At 37.1% G+C, this 14,724-nt stretch overlaps 2 protein-coding genes across 5 annotated transcripts in view; both read left to right on the plus strand.

The window, feature by feature from the left end:
• Positions 1-14,655, plus strand: part of LOC139359052 (uncharacterized) — a 62,559-nt gene extending 47,904 nt beyond the window's left edge. The window contains exon 1 of the mRNA XM_071081071.1: positions 1-14,655. This exon is cut by the window's left edge and continues 47,904 nt beyond it. The gene's annotated coding sequence lies outside the window, so the exon portion shown is untranslated.
• LOC105469844 (fibroblast growth factor 14) overlaps positions 1-14,724 on the plus strand; it is a 681,850-nt gene that overhangs the window by 343,192 nt on the left and 323,934 nt on the right. The gene's annotated exons all lie outside the window — the stretch shown is intronic.

Below are 14,724 nucleotides of genomic sequence, written 5' to 3' on the forward strand. Positions count from 1 at the left end.
AAAACCAAACACCGCATGTTCTCACTCATAGATGGGAATTGAACAATGAGATCACTTGGACACAGGAAGGGGAGCATCACACACCGGGGCCAGTAGGGTAGGGGGAGGTGGGACGGATAGCATTAGGAGATATACCTAATGTAAATGGTGAGTTAATGGGTGCAGCACACCAACATGGCACACGTATACATATGTAACAAACCTGCAAGTTGTGCACATGTACCCTAGAACATAAAGTATAATAAAAAAAAAGAAGAAAAAGAAAAAAAGAAAAAAGAACGGCTGTTGGTTACCTCAGTGGCAAGATATGCCAATATCCTCTGCCGATTAGATCATAGACTGATATTGATAGTGTCCACCTTTCTTCTTTGGTCCTAGCAGTCTCTTGGTGTCTCAGGTATGCTGATCCCACCAGTGATCCTTTCTGTATCAATATTCTATGTTTTTTTTCTCTCTCTACTGTATTGCTGCCAATTTTTTCATGAGCCCTTGAGTCTTCTCTGGGTTTATCTGATTTGTGAGTAGCTATCTGCACTTTTTCTTTTTGTGTGTGTGGGGTGAAGGCTTGTCTCTTACTCTGCCATATTTGTGACATCATCTTGGTGACTTGGTGTAGTCCACCATTTACATTGAGTCATAAGGAATATGAAGATTTATTAATTGATTCTATTTCTCAATCCTCATGATTAGACAGAATATCAGTTTATTCCTCAGAAATATAGGGACACCTTGAAAGCTGTCAGTTGTCAGATGTTTACAGGGTGCTAGGTGTTGAATATTTGTAGTTGCTACAAGTTCTACAATGATCTTTAAAAGTCAGTGGTTATGGTGATGGAAGAGATGATGACCATAAAGGATGACTCCAAAACTGTCTAGTTTCGTTTCTTTGCTTATAAGAGCTTCCCCATTCCCCAAGGTGGTTTTATGTATAAGATACAGAAAGCTTTTAATTTTATGAGTTGATTAATGTATTTATCTATACTGTCTCCTGATACAGATGAAAGGATAAGTACATCCTAGAAATTTCTCATTTATTTTCCTCTTAACACATTTGAATCATCCACTCAGCCTTGAAAGGAAATAAAGTACCTTGGACTTTGCTCTGTTCTTTCTATATATTTTTATAGCTATTATAAATAAGAAATGGAACAGTAAGTCTCAGCAGTATGTTGCTGAAACAACCTCAGTGTGTTAGTTTGCTGGGAGGGCTGTCATAACAAAGTGCCCCAAACTGGCTGGCTTAAGCAATTGAAATCTCTTGTCTCACTGTTGTGGAGGTTATACGTCTGAGATCTAGGCATGGGTGGGGTTGGTACCTTTCAGTCATATGAAATAGAATATGTTTGATGCCTCTCCCCTAGATTCTGGTTGTTTGCTGTCAATCTCTTTTTTTCCTTGGATTGTGGACAGCTGTCTCCAATCTCTTCCTTCATGTTCACATGACATTGTGTTTATGTGTGTGAGGGGGGTGTAATATTGCATTAGGGGCATATTTTTCTCCAGTATGATCTCATCTTAATTCAACTAATTATACCTGTAATAATCTTATTTCCAAATAAAGTCACATTCGAAGGTACTGGTGGTTAGAACCTTAATATATGAGTGAGGAGAGTAAGATGCAAACAGTAATACTCGGGCAAGCAAACAATGTTTATTTAATGATGATTTGGACTTTTGGAAATCCAATTCTGTCTCCTATTTTCTTTTGTTGTTTTGAAGTGAACACATTACTAGAAAACTCAAAATCAGTAATCCCATTCAAAACAAAAAGAAGGGTTTGGCAGTGACAGTGAGGCCCAATGACACTGGGTGTTCATTCCTGGAATAATGATTTTAAAGTCAATAAAAATTTGATTTTCAGATTTATTTTTGTCAAGAAAGAGCACATTTATTGACTGGTTAAAACTCGGAATGTAGAGGTAAAAGAAAGGGCATTGAATTGTGCAAATTAAAGTTTATGTCTTTTATTTAAAAATTATATATGGCCTATAAGGATTTTCTGGCATGTTCAAAATTAATATCCTTTTATATTTATGTTGATGGTATTTTTCTTCTAAAATTTTCCTTTAAAATGGTTGGTGGGAGCTTGTATGACTATTGATGTTTTACATTGTTTTCTCAGGAGACATACGTCTTAGTTTTTTATTTTGTATCATAATTTTTGCCCTTACTTGGAATCAAATTTTTTTCTCCCATTATCAGCTGAAATACAGCAATATCAAAGACTGCTGTTTTAGGAAGGGAAGTTATTCCAATTTAAATAATTAATGTGACAGTATCTGAGGAATTAGAGTTGGAATTCAGAGTAATGAATAGAAAAGTCCTCTTTTTCTCCATAGCTGGGGAAGCAAAGACTAACTAACATAAGGAATGTGCCTGAGTAAAGACAGCCTCGGTTCTGGAATTGGACACAAACTCTGGCTACTCTAAGTTTCCAAAGGTCAATGTCACTCTTCCCCTGGGAATGTTTTCCCAGTGAGTTATTTCAAATAGCATGGGCCTGCCCCTTCTCACACAGGTGCAGCGTCATCATCCCCAGCAGGTAACACTTACATGGCACCAAGTGTTGCCCAGGTAGGATGAGGAGTGGAAAGTTCATTCTGGATTTGTAACTGGAAGACTTTCAGATCTGTCATACACGAGAGCAGGCAAGTCACTGAACTTCTAGGCCTTAAGTGGCTCTAATTCTAAGATGGAAATTATAATTTACCTCTCAATGTTATGAGCATGAAACATGGAAACCAAAGTGAAAGATGTAACAAAAAATGGGAGTTGCCGTATACTAATCACAAGGTATCAGACACTCTGCAAACCCTTCTTCATGTGTCCATTATCCCATACAATTTTCACAGCAACCATGCAGTACAGGTATTTATTATTCCCTCACACCCCCTTTTTTAGAAGAAAAAAAAAATAAGGCTGGTACTTTTCCTATGATCACAACAGTTTTTGAACAGCAGAGCAAGGTTACGACCTAAGGGCCATGCTGTTTCCTCATCTACCACATCATTAAACAGCTTGAACTGGGCCATTCAGCCAAAAGAAAGCCAGTCACAGAAGCCTAGAGCAAGTCATTTCATGGAATACAAACTCTCTTAATCTCTTCAGAGTAAACTTCAGTTAAAAATGAAAACTTTATACCAGCTGCTGCTTTTTTTTTTTTTTTAACATCTAAGATAATAAACCAGGCTTAAGAAAGTCTCCATCTAAAGGAACTGGCACCATACCAACGAAAAGGGTCCATACTCCTTTCTCATAAAAATATATTTTTTACTTCTAAATAGAAGGCAGGAAAAGCATGGGTTTAAATTTCCTTTTTAATGTTGAGAAAAACTACTTGTAAAGATGATGTTTAAAACACTTCAATCCTTATTTTGTCCTGAACAGACCAGTACTTTCTTTTTTAAAAGGTATAGCTAAATCTCCCTCAAAAGCAGAAATGATTACAATAAGAATATTTTAGGTTTGCTTTATTATTCTAATTATTCTTAAAATAAACCCAAATTTTGAAGCTGCCCAGATGTATGTATGTGTATGTGTGGGAGGGTTGGAAGGGGATAAAATGGTTAATTTTTAATGTAAAGCAAAAATGACCTTTTTAGATGACATTTCCTGCTGTCCATATGTATTGTACTTCTAAATTTTCTCATTTAAATATTTTGTTCTCTTCTTATCTAGGCTACAACCAAGAAAAAATACAGTATTTATTCATCTTTATGTGTGAATTTTGCATTTGGAGTATACGTCACCAATTCATATCTAGAGTTGTATGATTTTGATTCTTTGAGTACTATAAAATAACACACTCTTAACAATTTTGCACTAAAATGTAACACTAACCTGACACCTCCCCAATATATCCATCTGCTCTGATGGTTTGGTGACCAATCAATATTTTTTCTGAAGTAATTATGACGGCAGTGCCCATGAAGAGACATTCATTATTGGAGTAGCAACATTTATTCTAAATTAAATTATCAATGTAGAAATTATGCTTCAAATATAGCAAATGCATTTATTTATATTTTTAAAATCACCACTTGCTAATGCTAGAAAAGATATTAGGACTTTTCATCTGTCCACCTGTACTTTTCAACAATTTTCTGAAGGTGTGATAAAGTAATTTCAATAAACCTTTTTAATATATTCCACCTTTTATTGTATATCACCATCAGCACTCACAATTTGTTAATTGTGTCATTTGAAGTAGGAACAATGAAAGCAAAATGGTAGTTTAACAAAACAGTGCATTAAATTGTCAAATAAAGATTTATGACTAAGACCCCAGATGTAACCCTGCGTATCTATACTCACTTTTCCTATTTGCCACAATATCATACTCCTGCTTTTTGCGGTTCCCCATTTAATTCATGTTTCTTTAAAACAGTAATAACATGTGAGAGTTTTTCTCTCAGTGTTCTTTATATTAATAAAGCTCAAAAATTTTTCTGCCAATATGCATTAATTTTCCCACATCATTATGCACAAACTTTAATATTAATAATGTTTATTTGTAGGTGCAGTTAACTACAATCTATCTATGTTTATAATTCTATGGTATTGATATATGGTTTTCATGTTAATAATTTTAGTGGAATTGTCTTTCCAGAATCATCCCCCTAGGAATTGACTAGAGAGGCTTAGGAAAAAGGGGGTAGGGGGTTGGGTAACTGGAGAGTCAGTGTTTCTTGCCCAGGCAAGAATAAAAGGCATCTCTTTTTTCTTGTGGGAGAAGTGGGAGTTAGAGTAGTGGTAGATCTTGACATTGACAAAAGTCCTTAAGAACCTTCCAAGGATTTTTGTCCATGTCAGGATTTACCACTTCTCTAACCCCCACAAGACCAATCACTTGGTAATTGCTATGATAACAACTCAGCAATTACCAAGTGATGGTTTTGTGAAAATGCTTGTTCAGCTCTTCTAGCCATTCCACACCATGTTTGTCAGACCCTGGACCCTTCTGCATGAATGACATGCTTAATGCTGTAGTGCCTCCAAGTAGCTACCAGACAGACTAGTCTATAGATGGCAGATGAAAGGTTTTCAGGCTGAATTAAGTAGCTTTAATCACATAGTTGTTTGCTGAACTTAAAACTTACAACCAGAATGAATGGGAAAGAGATGTATATATTACACATCTCTAAACTGTATCAGGAATCAAATATGATTATGAACCAGCTACATACAATTTGTGCTTTTTCCTTTTCAAAGATTCCTATGTACAATGTAACATGTTCTGTGTTTCCATTATTCTGCCACTGCATGGTCTTTTAATTTTTTTTCTAGCTTGTTAAGAAATTTTCATGATAGAGATCCCAGTTGCTCCACCGTAATCAAAATCAGACAATGAGTTGTGCTGATGGTTTATGTGTTACCTGAGTTCTTCTACCACAGCCTTCTGTGCCATTTTGTATTTGCTCCTCACTTTTTATGAAATTCTAAAAACCTAATATTCGTGAAAGAGATCAAGCATTACTGTTTCAGGCATCCTGTGAAAATTGAAACTTCTGTGTGTATTTACATATATTTATATCTGTGGTTACAGCTTTTTTTGTTGTTGTTCATCTGCATAGCAGTTTTCTTTCCAGTCATTCCTAAAGGATGTATAGTTAGCTGATGTAACATACTTAGTCTACCTCTGGGTGCACACAGATACTTGATGGGAAGTGTCTGAGACAACTCTTGAAACTTCATCCTGTAATGTATATTTTAACTACCTAAATTGAATGTCAAAATTATTAGATGAGTAAAATTCAATTGACACTCTCAGACTCTGAGGTCAACTTAACAGATATGGATGAGGAAGGTCAGTGAGGTTATAGACACAGGTTTTTGCCACTGTTGTTGTTCTGTTCTTGTATAAGAATGAGGATGAGTAGACACCTCTATTTGCTGGCCATGGTAGCAAGTCAGAGTACACCAACATCGGCAAAATTTCTCCAATAGATCTAAAGTGTTTTGGTAGACATATTTCAGTATTTCCATTATACTGTAAATGATCTACATGCATCTGGTCAAATAAAATGCTTGGGAATTTTGGTGTTGGAAAGTTGTAGGGGACTGATGATGTACGTCTTTCTTCTTCTTGGGTGGTGGAGGACGGTGGAAGGTAATTTGAGATTATGTTTTCCTCCTGAAAGTGCCTTTTACAACAATTAAACAGCTTTGAGATACCATGGGTTTGGAAATAATTAAAATGATGATCACTTTAAGGCAGTTTTTAAACTGTGTTCAACTCAATGCTTCAGAGTATCTCCATGCCACCTGAAACTTATAGAAAATTTTGTGCATTTTTTTTTTGAAGAAAGAGGAGCCTTTGCTTTTATTCCTTTCTCAACAGATCGATGATCTGGCAAACAGTTGCCCCCTAGGATGCCCATTAGGTTGAACGTGTAGCACAGGTCTTTATGGACTACTATTAATTTATTTATATATGTTCCTCTTCCAAAAATTCATTTAATAAAAGCGGTTTTTTAAATCGTTCCAATCGTCTTTTGCATTTTGGGGGAGAAACAATAGGAAAGGAATCAGTTATCTTTTATGGGTAATTTGCAGTTCGACAGCATCTGCCAGGAGGAGGGAGAGTACCTGTGTAAGTCAGGATTCATTTGGAAAGTACCTCAGTTGCAGCTCCCTATAGAGTCACGAGGGATGTCAGTTGCCAGTCAGCTGGCCAACCTGGTCTTGACCCCAGGTGAGATGAAGCAGAGGAAAACACAACTGTTCCAGCTGTATCTCCTGCACAGATAGATTTCAAGACAAATTAACATGACTGGCCAGAGCCACCTTACTTTGGACATTGGCATTCACATTCCAGTGTCATTTCTGTGCAGTTCTACTCATAGCATCCCAGAGTTAAAGCTTAACAGAACTCGAGCACTGTAATTTCAGAGATCCTTCTGATGGCTGCACTTGTACAAGGATGGTGCAGCAGCCATGATAACAGTCTAGTTGCTGGGTAGGATGTGGTAGCCGCACTGGTAGTCCACATCCACGCCAGTTAAGCTGGCCTTTGAGCTGGAGATGATCTAAAGTGAGACCCAGAGAGGTTAAATGGCTTGCCCAAATCAACAAGATAAACAGTGGAGCTGTGGGAAGGAAAGGCCAGATTTCTTAGTTCCTAATCTAGTTTCATGTTTCTCATATGGCTCACTGTTTCGGTCAGGTATTTGCTTTTACCCTGTCTTGCACTTTACTGGCCTTATTTGAGAAGGTTTTCCATTTTCGGGTCCCATACTGCATTTTACCTCTTTTAAATTTCTCCCTCAAACGTGCCTTTAGAGTTGTAAGGCCTTCCTTTTCACCCCCACTTTGATCCCTCTAGGGGAAAAATGTTCCACTTGCATCCACTGTCAAGTACTTGCCCTTTTAAAAAAGAAACAAATTGTTTCGAGGTTTTGCCTCAGTGTTTAGCAAAGTATCTGGCATAGAGTAAGCATTGGATGAAACCTATTGTTTGACAGTTATTAAACAATTGTGATTTAATGCAGCCAGGTTCCAGTTGGAAGAATAAGCCATCTGATTGGTTAGTGGCTTTAAGTGCGATTGAGGGAAAGTCCTGAAAAGAACAAAGAACACCAAAATATAAAGGCGAACTTGGGCGCTTCATTTTGCTTATCTGGATTGTGTTGTTTAATAAAGTAGTCAGTATCAACACTATTTTCCTACAAGGTTGTTTTAAGGATTATATGCGTATGAATGGACATTACAGATTAAAAGAGCAATATAAGACATTAACTATTTCTTTTTATGATCAGCACTAAAGCTATTTGCGAGAATGCAAAGATAAATATGGTCCAGACCCTGTCATTCATAAGCTCATATTTTTCTCTTTATCCACTCGTCTGTCTGGTAAATTCGTATTTTTTAGTCCAGTAATTCTCTTGGCACAAATGTCTGAGATATTTTTGTTGTCACTGCTGGAGGTTTGCTACTGACACTTGCTGGTATTGCATATTCTACAATATGCAAAGCCCTCTGCAGCAAAGAATTGTCCAGCCCCAAATATCAGTAGTTTTGAGAGTGAAACACCCTGCTTTTTGAATAAAATTGTATGAGGTATCTTGACTCACTCACTAAAAACATTAGTTCTCTGTTTTTTGTATTCTCCTAGGAATATACACAGACGTGTTGGCACATCACTAATATTAGAGAGATTGTGTTCCATTTTACTGCAAACCCACAAGGCCAGGGGTTTGTCTTTTTGTCTTTGTGCTTACATGGCATTCACACATATTGGACACAGCATCCACTTGTTTATTCATTCATTCTAAACATTTTTGGCTTTGAGCATCTACTCTAAAGCCAGGCCCTGTTTTAGGTTCTGAGGATATATTACTGAATAAAAACGACATGTTGGAAATTACATTCCAACAGGTGGAAGTACTTACTATGACAGGTGCCTCTTAGAGTTAATATTAAATACAAGAATAGACAAGGTCACTGAGGAACAATGATTATGACCCTCTCAATTCTCTGAGCTAGACTGCAGTGACTCAGACATAAGAAACGGCTGAGTAGATTGTACAAATTCGTTGATAATGATACGAATTTGTGTGCATTTCACAGGTTAGTGTCATGCATGAAAGTGCCTGTTTTACTAAGTGATACCGTATTTGTATAAGCTTTCCTTGTCACCTGCCATGCAGATGCAGACTGCCTCATCACCATCTTTTATGCCACATAGGAGTTCCTGTCATGTGCTAGGTAGTAGGTGAACCAGAACTCAGATGTGAAAATTGATTCGGTCTTTTAGAAAAGAATTTAGGCATAAGGAAATGACTAAGAAAGGAAAGTTTGCTCTTCTTGGAGTATGTTCATTTGTTACCAAATATTTTGTTGTGTTGAATAGTGAGATGAGTCCTTCGAGTGAACTTTGGCTGGCCTGTTGCAATAGTAAGATGTGCATTCTCAAGCAATAGAACTTAGGAGACATGGGAAGAAGAAATGTGAAGGAAATTAGAGACTTCACTGTGGATGCTGATGGAATGTGAGGAAATCATGTCCAAAGGTAGGGTCTGAAAGAACTTTCACCTAGACAGGAAGTTCTCTCTCCCCACACCCAAGGAGACACTTCCAGAAGAAAACAGGGAAGCACTTCTGGCTTTTATGAGGTTAAGAACCTTCCCCCTTCTAGATGTCTTTTACAATGAAAGACAGTTCTGCACACAGAAGAAGTCATTGCTCTTCACTCTCTGAGTTTCAAAATTCCTGTTCTAGTTCAAGTAAAGGAAACACTTGTTAATAAATTCTCTGTCTTTTTTTTTTTTTTTGTACATAGAAACACAAAGTAATTTTTTCATGGTTTAGCATCCACTGATTTTTTTCAGGAATGCACCTACTATGTAAATCAAAAGAAGGTCATACTATTTTTGTTGATAATTTTACCAAAAGTTCATCATTTTGAAAAATCTTATCACAGATAGCAAAAAGAATAAAACATATATGTATCAGCTTGAATTTGTAACTGTCATAGTCATAATGACTAATTTCACACTAATTACACTCCCATTTTTCTAGCTTATTCTATAACTTTACAACATATAGTTTACAAGGTAGTTAACTATTACTTCTTCTGTATAGTCAAACTTGATCATTTATATATTGAAACGCACATTCTTTCTTTTTAAATAATTATATTTTTCTTGTTCTTTTATATTATAGTTAGAGCATTAAGTTAAATTTTTTAAAAGTGTGTGAAAAGAAAGTTATATAATTATTTTTTCAGATTGGCAAGTAGGTACAACATACAATATTTGTTTGTAAAAGGAGGGACTGGGGCTGCTAGATTAGAAATCACTGACTTGAGTGGAGGAGTTCAATTCACTTCATTATTTGTTGAGTACCTGCTGGGTATGGTAGGGTGAGTAAGTAAACATTGTCTCTACCTCCACAAGTGTACCAATCTGTGATTAGGTAAGGGATTTTTTATTACCAAGAATGAGAAATATGGTAGCTAAGACCTCAATCTTAATGAGGATCCAAGTGCCTTAAAGTCTTTGCAAAATACGTCAGAGCATAAATTAATCAATAGAGAACCACTGGACCCAACAGAAACAGCAGACAGGCACTGCGATTTTCCCAGGTACTCCCAAATTGATTGCCCAGAAAGATAAAGTAACCAAAATGCTTGTCATAGCTTTTCACTTACGTGTTTTGGCCAAGATTCAATAGTGTTCAGGACTTTAACGCACTGAAGCAGAATTGGGAAATTAACACATCGATAGCCAACAAATAGCCATTCAATGTCCCATGTCCAATATATCCTACAAAGAAGTTTTCCCACTGTTTCACTGTATTTTTGTGAAATGATTGCAAAGCAGTTTTTATTATCTACAGTTTACAGATGTGTAAGTCAGGGCTCAAAGACATAGAGTGACATAAGACTCTTCATTACTGTTTGTGTAGCAACTGTCATTGTGGAAATGCAAAATTCTCTGAAATTTTTGACAGTATAGCTGTCAATTTGCTGAACATTTAATCAGCACCCTCTATGTAAAAAGGTATTGTATACCTGGAGATGTGAGAGAAGAAAGACAAATACGATTATTTGCTCTGCCTACAACAAGTAAAATGTGAGCTAGTAAGGAAGACATACTTGATCATGGGAATTATAGGGCAGAATATAAAAAGCTCAACGGTACAAAGGAAACAACCCACTAGGGAGCAGAGGAGCAAGAGAGACACTTTTAGAGTAATGGGAGAGTTTCACAGAGATCACATTTGAAAGAGGCTTGAAGAACGGATAGGATTTTTGTTGCTGTTGTTGTTTATTGAAACAACAACTCACGGATAACATTTTCAGAGAGGCCTGTGGTTTGGTTTGACTTTTGGAGCCCTAGAATGTGATGCATGCTGAAGAGGAATTTTTTTTTTTTTAACATGTAAACACAAAGTAATTTTTGCTTTGCATCTCAATGGCAGCTTTTAGGCTGCAGAGTAATGAGCCTGGAAGCAGAATTACAGGAAGAAAACTCTAGAGATTATGCAGAGGATGGATTTCTCTGACTGGGGAAGCCACCCAAAGGATTAAAACCCCAAAAGTACCACATCTTCTTTGCAGAGGATAAGATACTTTACAGGGAATTACATCCCCTAAAGAGAGATATTGGCATCCCTACCTCTGCTACCTATTAATGTGACCTTATGTGGAAACTGGGTCTTAGCTGAGGTAATCAAGTTAAGATGAAATCATTAGGGTGGGCCATAACCCAGTACGACTGGTGTCTTTATAAGAAGAAGAACATGTGGACACAGGCACATCTAGAATAGCATGTGATGACAGAGGCAGGGACAGGAGTCAGCGCTGCAGGAGCTAAGGACACCAGGACTGCTGTCAGCCTCTGAAGCTGGGAGAGGGCCGTGGGATGGATTCTCCCTCAGAGGCTGCAGGACCAACCTGCTGGCACATTGATTTTGGCTTCTACCCCTAGAACTGTGAGACAATGAATGCCTGCTGTTCTGAGCCACGCGGTCTGTAGTACTTCCTTACAGGAGCCCCAGGAGACCCACTCGGAAACTGTGGGCTTTTTCTCCCCCCAGGATGACATACCACTTCACAAACTCGATTATTTTCCATCTGGTGAAAGGAAAAGAAAGTTATCTTGAAACAGGAGAATGAACGGGAAAGTATGAGTGGCTTGGCAAGCTTCTCTTTAATTATTGACAGCAACAAAATAGAGTGAAGATATCATAATGTGTGGGTGAGAGATGGACTTTAAATCTGAATTGAACTCAAGTTCCAGCTTCCCTGCTGTACCCACTAAGGGACCTGGCTGTGTCATTTACCTGAGTCTCTTTTCTCCTTTCTATTACATAATGAAGATAATAGAACATATCTCAAGTGTCTGCTGTGTGAATTAAGTGAGCTAATCCATGTCACTACCAGTATAGCACCTGGTATAGTACATACTCAGCAATTGGGATCACTCATGGGACCATTTGTAAGAGTAGAAATAGTATTTATGGGACAGGACAGTTTTTCCTAGAAGCTAATATAATACTTTAAAAACTTTATTTCTTACAAGCAAGTAATAATAAATGAAATTTTGATAGAATGTATATTTCATTTAATCATTTAAAGATATAATATTAAAAATTATAACTTTCACACTGGGTCAAAATATGTTGGTTTTATTTTATGAATGACATAAAATAAAATGGATCTGACTGTCTCACAGTCACTCCCATCCAGGGGTAGAAATCAAGTGCATATAGCAAATACAACCAACTAACGATTAGTAAGATAAGAATAAATAAAATTAAGAAGAATTTATTGCAGGTTTAGGAACATCCCAACTTCCTACTTAATACATTTGTTGAAAACGAGTTATTCATGATGAATGTGGAAATGTATGGTTCCCATTGTAAAAATCAGAAATCAAGGAAATTAGAGGTAGAAAAATGGATAGTGTAACTGTTCCTGGCTGCTCCCTGGAAAATGTTTTCCGTGTTGATTTATCAAGCTGTGCATACCCTAGGAGCAGGGCTTCAGTCAATCTCCTCTGCTGTTCTGTGTGTCATTCTACGGTCAAGGAACTTAACAGTTCCTCGAAATGGCTATGCCCACTAATAACATACATTTCAAAACAAACTGTTACACTGGGTGATATTGTTCCCTTTCCATTTTTGAATAAAATAAGTTAAGATACTTTTAATGGTGGTTGATCCAAACCCATTCATACTTGGCTTTAGAATGGATTCATGAACATATAGTTCAATACGAGCATTTCTAAACTTGGGTAATAGAGCATTTCATGCAAAATAATGAAGTCTTCCTTTGGATCCCAGTCTAGATGTATTTATTTGACTTTTTAGCAATTCTCTAGCTGTACATTATTTCCTTCTGTACCTCACCTCTTCTTACACCAAGCAAGAGATCCATTTTACTCGTATTCGTGTCTCATTTACATTGCTTTTCCTTTCTTGCTTGTTCACACCAGATGTATAAAATGGGGAAATTAACATGGAATTTGAGATAGTATTTGATATAAAGGGAAATTTACACTTTCTAGGGAGTACTGAAGTGAGTTGACTTGCTGTGCATTGGGCAAGCATGGTGTCTACCAAGCCTGAGGACAGGAATCCATTACCAGGCTCAATCCATTTGGATACTGGTCTGCAAAGGTTAATGTGCAACTGATTTTCTTTAGTAAATGTTTATATAGTCATTTTGAAACAGGACAATGATTAACAAATTTACCAAACTGCTGACTTTTGATGAACAGAGAACCAGGCACCCACTAGGTATTTATTTAGTGTTAGTAGTTGTGGTCCTTTTCATGATCTTTCCCCCATTCCCTTATTTTCTCCTATTGGCAACAGGGTCTTGCAGATGTGATTATGTTAGGAATATGGACACAGGGAGATTTTCCTGGATTATCCAAGCAGCTCATTATAATTAGGGCTGTGGTCCAAGAAGGAGATGAGTTTATGGAGGAAAAGCACAGAGATGCAATTTTGCTGGCTTTGAAAATGAAGCAGAGAGGCCATGAGCCAAGGAAGACAGGCAACCTCCACAAACCAGAAAGGGTCAGGAAACAGACTGTCCCTTAGAGCCTCCAGGAAGAACAAAACCCTGATTTTAGCCTACCGACACCTGTGTTGGAATTTTGACATACAGAACTGTAAAACAATAAATTTCTGTAGATTAAAACCACTAAGTTTATGATAATTTGATACAGCAGCAACAGACAATTAATATAATAGAATTATAGGATATACCTTCATAATAAAATCTAGTTAAGAGTTATAGTCTCTCTTTTAATCCATGATAGTAATTAGTCACCAACAAACTCTGAAGAGATAATTTTCTCCAATTGTGCACTGATGAACATGTTTATCCATTAGGGTGATGATTAGATAGAATTTGGAGAGGATGCTTCTCTGAAAATATACCCCCTACACAGGGAGCATATTTTGTTCTGACTATTTTCAGGTCTGTGATTGCCAAGCAGGAAAAATCTCCTTTCTTTCCTCAAGTTCATCTTTCCAAGAATTTTAAAATATAAGAGGAAATATTAGTATTCCTTTACCTTTCTTTAAGTTACCATTCTTCATTGCTTTCAAATCCGTGACATAGCATTCTGCGTTTCTCAGAAGCTGAATGTAGAAATTCACAGCTTTGACCCAAGGTGCGATGTGTTGTTGTTTTGTTGTTGTTCTTCTTCTTCCTCCTCCTCCTCCTCCTCCTCATCTTTCCTCTCTGATCCAAACTTTAATTTCTTATTGCTTCCTTATATCTTCAGAAATTTGGTATAAATTCCATAACTTATGGTATAGCATCATGGAATGCCCCTAGTGACATTATATGACTTCTGCTCACCACAACCAACCTAGATTGTTTCTGCTCACCACAACCAACCTAGATTGAGCCTGAATTGCTTCTCTCTCTCCCATTTCATAAGCACCCTCAAGTTGTTGGAGGTAAACTTTGTCCCTTTTGGTTAGAGTCTCAGTCATAGGACAGATTGATAGTTCTGTGTCTAACTATCATGTGAACAGGAGGTGTATCCTGCTTAGCACACTGTAGGGACATCTGTGTTGGTGGTGTACATAAGACTGGCTAGCATATCCTCCTTTACCAATAACTCCTTACATATTGTTTCCCAGTAGTCATTTTGATGTTGACATAAGAAATTTAATGGACATATCTTTTTTTTTTTTTTTTTTTTTTTTTTTTTTTGAGACGGAGTCTCGCTGTGTCTCCCAGGCTGGAGTGCAGTG

The sequence above is a fragment of the Macaca nemestrina genome, chromosome 16, assembly GCF_043159975.1.
Source record: "Macaca nemestrina isolate mMacNem1 chromosome 16, mMacNem.hap1, whole genome shotgun sequence".
Classification (NCBI taxonomy): Eukaryota; Metazoa; Chordata; class Mammalia; order Primates; family Cercopithecidae; genus Macaca; species Macaca nemestrina.